The following is an 11651-nucleotide window of genomic DNA, read 5'->3' on the forward strand; positions in this document are numbered from 1 at the left end:
CACAAAATTGTCAAGGTAGACATATATCATCATTATAAATAATAAACTCACAGAAGCACACATATCCAACCACACACGCAACACAGCTACACATCTTTTCCTTCTTTCAGTACGAGTTATTAAATGCAACCGAGCCACAACTACAAATTAAATTTAAACCTTACAGTACTCAAAACTATAATAATAACTCATAAATAATGTATCAAAAGCACATATATTCACATAGAAATTATAATAAAAATATATAACAATAAACCCTAGCATATATATATATATATATATATATATATATATATATATATATATATATATATATATATATAACCTGTTGCGGCTGCGACGCAGTGCCGCAATAGTATATTTGTTATATATTGCTGCGGCATCGCGCCGCAACTGCAACAGCTTTTTTTTTTTAATATATTTATATATATAAATAAATAATTTGTTAAAAAAAGAGAAGTTTAGAAGAATACCTTGAAGAAGAATTTCAATTTGCAATGATGGAAGTGAGATGCTAACAGAGAGAAAGATGTTGCGATGCGATGCGATGATAGAGAGAAAAGTGAGCGTAAAAAATTTAGGTTTAAAAAAGGGCAAAAAAGAAAAGAAAATAAAATACATATTCTTGAGAGGTCAGTAATAGGATAATACTAGGGGGTGCTAGTAATAGCTATTCCCAGTTGTTCCTGGGAATACAAATGCTTACCAAACAATGGAATAGGCTATTACTGGGAATGCTATATCATTCCCTGCCTATTCCGTGAACCAAACAGCCCGTTATTCTTATTTTATCTCTTTCATTCCTTCACAAGATTAATTAAATATTTGTTTAGTCTACCTTAGAAATTAAAATTAAAAAGTATTTATGAATATAGTGTTATTCAAATTATTTTATTATCTAATTGATTATGTTTCATATTCTCATAAATATTTGATATTTTCACCACCACTCAAGTATATTTTTTGCTTCAACCATAACTATCATATAATCTATCAGAAACATTCTATTGTAATTTATAATGTATTTTGTATTTTAACCTTATTATGGTAATTTGATATTTTGTCATTAAATTTTTTAACGTAATTTAAATTTCTCCCCAACTTAGTCGAATTTTTGGCTCCATCCTTAAGTATATTGTTGGTCCCGATAGGGTGGGAAAAGTCTAGAGGGGAGAGGGGGGGGTGAATAGACTTTTCAATAATTTCAAAAATTATAACACTTTGGTAATTTCAACTTTAGGTAACAAGCATAAAGCAAATGACCAAGTTAGAGTTCGTAGCGGAATAATAATACGTAAAGTGCTATAAATAAATTGATCAGATATGAAGAGGTATATCGCATGCAAAAGCAAACCTAGATGATAAATAAAGAGGGAATAGTAAATGGATTTGTATGAATCAGTAGGAATTCCTTACTAAAAAGTAAATGTGAATAGTAAGGAATAGTGAGTGAATAGTGCATGAATAGTGAATAAGCTCTAGGAAATTGAAATGCTCAGTACATGCACTTGTGATATGAAGACTTATAATAAAATATGCAATGGAATGCTACGCATGCACACGTAGCACTTGCAAGACGCAGATGAATAAATCAGTAAGTGGGTTAGTACAAAATATGCATGCAAGAGTAAATATGATGCAAGTAAAGTAAAGAGACAGAGAGATTTATAGTGGTTCGGAGATGGTGTAATTCTCCTACTCCACTTTCTTCCTTTCACTCCAAGGAAGATTTTCACTATCTTCAATCACCGAGATACAATAGTGAACAGTGCCAACCCGACACTTCCCGAGTGTCTTGCACAAAGCTACACTCAATCCCGAGCGCCTCGCAAAAAACCACGCTCCCGAGCATCTCGCACCCAGCTACGCTCCTACACCAACCAAGTGTTTTGCACCCAGCTACACTTAGTCTTCCGAGTGTCTCCGCACAAAGCTACACTCATCCGAGTATGTCGCACAAAGCTATACTCCCGAATGTCTCGCACCCAGCTACGCTCCCGAGCGTCTCGCACAAAGCCACGCTCCTTCCGAGTGTCTCGCACAAAGCTACACTCCACCGAGTATGTCGCACAAAGCTATACTCAACTAGGATTTTACAAGCCTCACTTGCTACTCTCCCTTTCTCTACTTATAGTAGATATGGATTTTACAAAGAAGTATTTTTCTTCTTATCTCTCAGACTTGAATTTTTCTAATCAGCTCAATACTTGCATTCTCCAATATTTGTCTGCTCTCTCTTTCGAAATAATAGCTCTAGATTTGCTCAGATGTTATGATGTGGAGAGGTTAAGAGAGGTGAGAGAGGTGCTTGTCTTCAAGTCTTACATGGGTATTTATAGCTTGAAGAAGCTATCTACCCGTTGTAGATCTTCCAATCTTGATCGTCCATTTTGAATCTTGAAATAATTTGTCAACTTGTTCTAAAGCTCTTCATGGCCATTGTCAGATGAATTTGAAAATTGGCCTTTGTCATTACTCAAATTGTAGGTAGCACATTCGTCCAATTGTCTTCTCAGATCTTAAATTGAATTTCCTTATCAAGATAGCCTCCTAATTTTGACTTTTCAAGTGTGAACACTTGACTTTGCAATTTCTTCTTCTGATATGTCAAGTTGATCTCTCCAAAATATTTCCTCCGGTGACTCTTACTTGAGCATAAATTATATCACCGAAAAATACACCGACACCTCCAAGTTGGTCTTCTCTTGCTTAATTTGAAATTTGCCTCCAAAAATTAATTTTGGATTTTTGAAGTATTATCCCAAAATTAAATTTAATTTTGGCTTCAATTTTATTCCAAAATTTTAATTTTCGATTGAATTTTTGTTAGCAAAAAATTAAATTACCATTTTTCCCTTTGACTTTCCAGTCGGAAACAAAGTGTCATCCCATACATAAGGATTCAAACATTGGACCTTCTAATACATGCTAAGTATTCTCCATCACTCCATATTAACTCATTATTAGTTAATATTCTTTTCAAACATTCTTTATTCTCCTTCTTAAATAAATTAATTCAAGCCAGTGTCTCCCTTTTTCCCCGTTGAGTCATCCGCATGTTATCCAAATAAAATGTTGATCTTGGGTTTCAAACCATGCTGTGCGTTCCTTGTCCATTCTTCCATTTCATCTTTTAATGATTTTCACAGCCTATAATTAATAAATAACAATATGCTGAGTAAGTCTAATTCTCCTCAATTTCGTATGACTTTGACTTAGACTTGGACTTTGGAGATTGTACTTCTAGACTCAAAAAATAAGGGGGCTGATAAAAATTACAATTTGGTTAATAAAAACTATTACACTTCATACCTAACATATACGTATAGTAAATTATGTTTTATCCACTCAACCACTTTTTTCAAACTTGGGTTTTCTTGTTGTGCACGTTATGCTTATTTGATGTACATACAAAAGGTAGTACACATATATGTATCTTTATCATTACAGCTAACGTAATTTAGATTATTTTGTAAGTTAATGCCATATGGGAATGGGATCTCGGAATATAATATTTTTGCCACGTTTAGTCTTAAACTTTCAAATTAATCATTCGTGATTATTCGACTTTGAAATTGTTATCATCCATGGTTTAAGTTAACCACCAATGGTTCAACTTTCAAAATGTAACTAGTCGTGGTCCGCCAAGAAGGATCGCAACTGGTTAAAAGTTGATAGTTGAAGGACCATTGAGTGTTAATTTAGGCTACGAATGATAATAGTTTGAAAGTCAAAGAATCACATATGATCAATTTAAAATTTTAAGACTAAATGTGTTAAAACTACTATACTCAAAAGACCAAGATGATATTAACTCATTATTTTGTTATAGGCGTTATCTTTTATTGTCAATCATGATTTCTCTTTAAATTTTGATGTATAACAATCATATTTTTTTCTCTAATTAATTTAAAGTCAAATTATTAGCAATTTCTCATATTAAAATATTGTATCATGAACGAAAACAAATAAATAAAATGTAAAAATTAATAGTGAGGACACAAGTTTATGGTTTCGTAGAATCTTCAAGAAAATAAGGAAAAATTGAATATGTCTTTGGGGCACCATTTTTGGTTGTAGTAACCGTCGATAGAATCTTTTTCATCACTTTAGTACATTACACATTGACCATCTATTGTACGATGTTACTTTCGAGATGGTCCACGATGAAAGCAACGGATCATAGAAGAGTATAAGAGCCGTCCAAGGCTCCAAGCAATCATGTATTCATGTCCTCTAATTTTTCGAATTAATTTTATTGTTTATCCCACGATTAAAATGATATTTTTACGAGTTCATCATCAATTTGACAAGATCAAATATGCAATTTCTTTTCAATAAACAAGTGATAGAATAATGGGCTAGCAACGTGGATCGTAAAGTATGTATCATTTTAATTACATTTTAGTTTCATTTGATAATATTGTTGTGTTTTAGAGTTACATTTTTCCTTCACACTAGTTTTATTATAGTAATACTAAAGTATCATTTTAATTTTACTATGGTTTCATTTGATAATATACATTTTTCCTTCACACTAGTTTCATTTTTATTTTTTTTGTTTCATTACACACAAGTTTAATTATAGTAATGTTGAAGTATTATTTTCATTGCGCTTCGGGTCATTTGACAATATATGTTATTATATGACTCTGGATTTTAGTATATTTTCCACGCACATGCACTAGTTTCATGATAGCAATACTAAAGTATCATTAATCTAATGGGATAGCTCAAGTGGCAAGTGAGCTCTCTTTGAAAGGAGGAATTTTGGGAGAACCCGGGTTCAATTCCCATAAGTGATGATTTCCCCTAGGCTAGACTGTAAATTTACCCAAAAAAATACTACATTTCATTTGACAATAGTGAGTTCTATTCTTTAGTTTCATTTCCCACACACTAGTTCTATTATAGTAACAGCACTTTAATTTCATTCGACGATCATGGTCTACACTACAACAATATGTGGACCATGGTCCACTGTATAACAACTGAGAATAATCGGGGTTTTTATGCCGTGGACCCAGGTCCACCTTGGGTCCACCTTGGGTCCACCTTGCAAGGTGGACCTGGGTCTACATTCACATACAATATACTCTATATTCACAATTTGTAAACTCCACATTCACACATTACAGGATTATATGTTTAGTAACTATATTACCACTGTTATGCATTCACACATTCAAAACTCTATATTCACAGGTCATATATATACTCCACATTCACACATTACAGGGCTATAAGTTGCTAGAACTTCTTAACTCTATTACAGATTCACACATGCATAACTCTACATTCACGATTTCTATACTACATATTCACAATTTGAAACCTCCGCATTCACACATTTCTAGGCAACTCTACATTCACACAATCATAAATCTACATTCACGATTTCTATAATCTACATTCACACTTTGAAACCTCTACATTCACACATTTTTGGACAACTTTATATTCAGCAACATGTTTACTAATTTAAAAAAAAAAAAAAAAAAAAGACAAAAACGACGTAGTTTTGGACCCAGGTCCAACTTGCACAGCATAATTTGCCACCGATGTGTGCACCCATTAATAGGGTATGATGCTATTCGAAGTATACGCACGTTGAAATGGGTTTTTAAGTTTGGGTTGCTCTATTTATTTTGATAATAATTATCGTGAGTTCGTTAGAAGGTGGAATCCAACTTTTATTATCGAGACGTGACTCTTATCTCTATATATAAATATAAGAAAATAAAATTACGTGTAGTAAATCCTTGATCATGACAATTATATTTGGTCCAACCCAATTAATTAAATTGAACTAGACACGATTATTCGGCAAATTATGCTGTGGACCCAGGTCCACCTTGCAAGGTGGACCTGAATCCAAAACTACGTCGTTTTTGTCTCTTTTTTAAAAAAAAAAAAAATTAGTAAACATGTTGATGAATATAAAGTTGTCCAAAAATGTGTGAATGTAGAGGTTTCAAAGTGTGAATGTAGATTATAGAAATCGTGAATGTAGATTTATGATTGTGTGAATGTAGAGTTGCCTAGAAATGTGTGAATGCGGAGGTTTCAAATTGTGAATATGTAGTATAGAAATCGTGAATGTAGAGTTATGCATGTGTGAATCTGTAATAGAGTTAAGAAGTTCTAGCAACTTATAGCCCTGTAATGTGTGAATGTGGAGTATATATATGACCTGTGAATATAGAGTTTTGAATGTGTGAATGCATAACAGTGGTAATATAGTTACTAAACATATAATCCTGTAATGTGTGAATGTGGAGTTTACAAATTGTGAATATAGAGTATATTGTATGTGAATGTAGAGTATAATGTATGTGAATGTAGACCCAGGTCCACCTTGCAAGGTGGACCTGGGTCCACGGCATAACAACCCCACATTGGTCCATCAATTTGTCCATTATGTTTGCGGACTATTATTATATTCGAGAAACCTTCTTGTTGGCAAATTATACCGTGCGCCACGTACGTAAACGACGTCGTTTTGAGCATTTTAAATTAACCGTCCCTTTTTTTGAAAATCATGTTTTCTGTTTCGGTCGGTCTCTGTATTTATGTTAATATTCTGTATATTTTAGGTAATCGTTCCGTGTATTCCAGGCAATCATTCTGTGTATTCTAGGCAATCGTTCTGTGCATTCATGTTAGTAACACATGTTGTGATGTGTTTGTGTATTCGAGTGTTTAGGAGGATGAGTTCTGTGTATTTTGTGTCAATATTATGTGCATTTATGTTATTAACACATGTTGTGATGTGTTTGTGCATTCGAATGTTAAGAGGATGAGTTCGATGTATTTTATGTCAATATTCTGTGTATTCTGGGCAGACATTCTGTATATTTTAGACAAACGTTCTGTCTATTCTAGATAATGATTATGTGTATTATAGATAATGAATTCCCTGGAGTCATTCACGTCCGCGTCTACTAACATCGAAACGACGTCGTTTCGGATCAAGGTGCAGAGTACTATGTGCACCGTGGTCCGCAATATAACGATTGGTAAATAGAAGCTCATCACTTTGTAATAGAGTCTGATTTTTTGAGATTATTTTTGTTATTCTACTATTTTATTTTTTACAAAGCTATACTCAAATTTTATAAAATTAATGCATTCAACAAAAGTATGTACTACAACCATCACTACAATAAAACAACAAATTAAATATAAAATTTCTTTTTAATTGAAATGTTAGAAAATAAAATATATTAACGAATGAAACGTAAAATTAATTCCGAGTTCAACCTACCAAAATTTTGGATTTTTTGTTGTGGTAAAAAATCAACAACCATTCAAACAAGTGATAAGCCCAAGTTGCTATGGCATGTCGTGTTTCAGTCTGATAGCATCACTAGTGTTATTGGGAAGTGGTCCAGTTTCGACTTTTTGCATGTAACAGATCCACATCTATGAAAAGTAATAATCAAAAGGTTTTTCTTTTTCTTGTTTTCCAAAAAAATAAAAGGTTTTTTTTTTTTGAAATAACCAAAGGTTAAGAATTTAATATTTCATTTTTTATACTTACATATTAAAAATTGTGCTAAACTACTCATTGATTAAAGAATTGATCAAGAAAATTATTCGCGGAGATGGAATGGAAAAAATTTTCGATATCCAAGTAAAGACTAAGGTCCTGTTTGGTAAATTATCAGCCTATCAGCTAATTTTGGCTTATTTGATCACTATTAGTTGTTTAGTTAATAAGTTTTTTGTAACTCCAAAATGCTAAAATTCAAAAGGCTACTCAAAGCAGCCTTTTCAATTAGCTTTTTGAGAAAAGAAATTATACCAAACATCTATCAGCTAACAGCTAATTTATCAAATAACTTTCTACAATCAGCTAATATTATCAACAAATCATACCTTCTAACCCAAACAACCAACAACCATTTACCAAACAGGGCCTAAGAGTGAGGCGGGTTGTGGGGACACGGATGGGAGCATATTTTCCACCCCGTTGTCATTCTTAATCATTTCATGTTATCTAATTGTTATGTTATTCGTGGTAATTTTTTGTTGATATTTTACATATATCAGTTATTTAATTAAAAGCTAAGCCGACAACAATTTGGGTAAAGGTCTTTTTGGAAACCAAGAAGATATGTTTTGGAAAATGGTTTATTTTTTAAAAAACATTTTCATTATGTGTTTGACTGAAAGTCATAAAACGGTCTTTTTTTTATTTGGCTAAAATTCAGAAATTTGTATTTTTCTATTTGATTTATTTTCTAAAAATTGAACAAAAACCTATTACAGAGTTATTACTTATATATAAAATTAATTATTTTAATGATGATTATAATTATTATTTATATTAAAATTTATAATAGTTATAAAGATTAACAATAACTATAATAAAAATATGTAAATAGATAACTTTTAAACTTGTAACTTATTATAAAAATAAATACAAAACTTGTAACTTTAAAGAAAATGGTTGAGTGGCTTGTCGGGTCATGCTAAGATTTTTATTATTAGGGCTGACCTGGTCTAACCCATATTTAATCAAGTGTTGATAAAATGTAAAAACTTTGAAATAAAGAAACTGAGAAAAAAAAAATTGTGAGCCCGGTCAAGATTTTTATTTAATCAAGTGTTGATAAAATGTAAAACTTTGAAATAAAGAAACTGAGAAAAAAATTTGTGAGCCCGGTCAAGATTTTTATTTAATCAAGTGTTGATAAAATGTAAAAACTTTGAAATAAAGAAACTGAGAAAAAAATTTGTGAGCCCGGTAAAGATTTTTAATGGTTGGCCTGGCCAACGCCACCTCTATTTTAATTTTGCATTTATAAATGAAATAACTATAAAATAAAGAAATTTTAAAAAAATAATAACGCAACATGATTTGTATATTAACTTGGATACTCAAGTTCAATTCAAATAACGCAAATTTTATTGTGGACCGCTGTCCACAATGCATGGTAGTACATGCATCAAAACGGTGTCGTTTTGATTAATGAAAAGAAACGGCACACGTTCTGCGCCGTTCCGCAAAAAGTAACTCTATGTATATAACATATTCAATTTCATTTTATATACACAACAGTTTCCTTTCAACACAACTACAGTTTCTTTTCGATATAACTTCAGTTTCAATTCATTCGACATTATACAATCAAATATATAAAAATGTTATTCAGTTTCATTTTATATACACTATAGTTTTATTACAACATAACTACAATATCATTTCGATATATAACTACAGTTTCTTTGGACAATATACACTCAAATGTGTGAAACTGTTATTCAGTTTCATTTTATATACACTATAGTTTTATTACAACATAACTACACTATCATTTCGATATATAACTACAGTTTCATTGGATAATATACACTCAAATATGTGAAACTATTATTCAGTTTCATTTTATATACACTGTAGTTTACTTTCAACACGACTACAATATTATTTCGATATAACTACAGTTTAATTTGACAATATATACTCAAATATGTAGAACTGTTATTCAATTTCATTTTAGATAAACTGCAACTTCCTTTCAACACAATTACAGTTTCATTTTTATATAACTACAGTTTCATTTGATAATATAAAAACAAATGTGAGGTAGTATCATTTGAGATAAGCTATAGTTTCATTTACGGAGCTTCGTTAAGATGTAACGGAAGTTGTGTCTTCACTTAAAGAAGCGGTGCCGTTTTTGGACCATGATCCACGATATAACAACTATTCAAATAATAGCTAGACCATTACAGGCCAACCCGCTCATATGGCATCACATAGAGAGAGAAGAATGTACTTACTGTGAATAGGAATTCGAAAAATCTCTTTCGAATAAAAATTTTATTTGAAAGATATTTTTTTTGCCAAAATGGGTAATTTTTCCTTTAACTTCATTTTCTTTTGGTAGTCAAAAATTGACAAATTCAAAAAAATACCTTTTGAAAGTCATTTTTTGGGTTTTCCAAACGAGCCCTAAATGTTAAAACTTGAGGCTCCCGGTTTAATTTATCCATTATTTTTCTTCTTAGGGTCCATTTGAAATCTAATAAAATGACTTTCAAAAGTCATTTTTCAAATTTTCCAGTGTTTGGGTACTCAAGGAAAATGAAGACAAAAGAAAATAATAATTTATGATCAATGAAAAAATGTCCAATTTGGCAGAAAATGTCTTCTTAGTTTTTTTGTTAGAAAACATTTTCTGGATTCTTTATTTTCCATTTATCTCCACTCTCTCCTTTTTTTAAGTTAGCTTCTAGATTATTATTATTACCACCACTTCCATATTTGTTAGAATAGTGTGGGATTTGTTAGACTATTTAGGTCTGTTAAAGGTTAACTTGTGGCTATAATGCATCCCTTGTACCTATATATATTGTACAGTCCTGATCTTCAATGAATATGAGAACATATGCATAGTGAGTTACATAAAGCTTCCCTTATACATTAACATGGTATCAAAGCCAGCGAAATTGAGGTAGTGGGACATGCATGGAACAACAGGACGACGCCATAGCAGGAACTAGGCCGCCGTCGGAGCCACCACGCGCCACCATTTAGTCGTTGCTCCGACGCCACGCCCCGGCGCGTTTGGAGGTTTCCAGCGACGTCTCCGGCAAAGACTCGCACCAGTCGACTCGTCTCCGTAGTTTCCAAGGCTCTATTGTAGTGTATGCTAATTAATTAGGTCTTCACTCAATATAATGAATTACACTAAAACATATCCTATCTAATTTTTTCCATAATAATTTTGCCAATTACAAGTCTGTGTTTAACATTTAAACACTAACAAACTTCCCCTTTGGCTATTATTTAGGAAAACAACTCGATAAAACGAAATACAGTTTAAACCAAATAGACCAAATAAGCATTACATGAACAGATACTAAACAACGAAATGTTAACAAAGATAAAGTCTTTTCCAAAGGACAATCGTTTTTAAAGAAGTCTGATTGATTCTAATCTTGCAATATGAGCAAAAGTTTCTCTGAAATCAATTCCCTCCATTTGATTGTTTCCTTGAGTTACCAATCTTGTTTTGTTTCTTATGACAACTCCATTTTCATCTCACTTGTTTCTGAAAATCCATTTTGTGCAAATTATATTTACATTCTAATGTTTTGGCACTAGATCCCAAACTTGATTTCTCTCGAATTGAAGTAAAGCATCTTGCATAGCATTGATCCAACATTCATCTTTTAATTCCTCATTCGCATTTTTTGGTTCTATCAGTGAGATGTAACAGGAATATCCCAATATTTCGCGATAGCTTTTCTTTTTCTTTGGATCGGATACACTCATTTTTCCGATCACATTTTTTTGTCGGATGGGTTTTCTGAATCCGGGTTGGAGGAGCTTTAGTGGTCTCAACTTGTTCTTGTAAGTTCTCTTCTTTTTCTACTAGGGTACTCATGGTATCTACTGGCTCTTCATCCTTTACCTTCTGCTGTTTTGTTATTGCATCATCAACTGTCACGTTTACTGATTCCATGATAATGTTGGTTCTTTTGTTGAATACTCGATAAGCCTTGCTATTTATTGAGTATCCAAAAAATATTCCTTCATCACTCTTGGCTTCGAATTCTGCAAAACAACACTCGAGTATCCCTGGGATCTCGCTAACAAATTGAGCGACACTGCTTAGATACCAATTGAAATAATG

The sequence above is a fragment of the Ipomoea triloba genome, chromosome 14, assembly GCF_003576645.1.
Source record: "Ipomoea triloba cultivar NCNSP0323 chromosome 14, ASM357664v1".
Classification (NCBI taxonomy): Eukaryota; Viridiplantae; Streptophyta; class Magnoliopsida; order Solanales; family Convolvulaceae; genus Ipomoea; species Ipomoea triloba.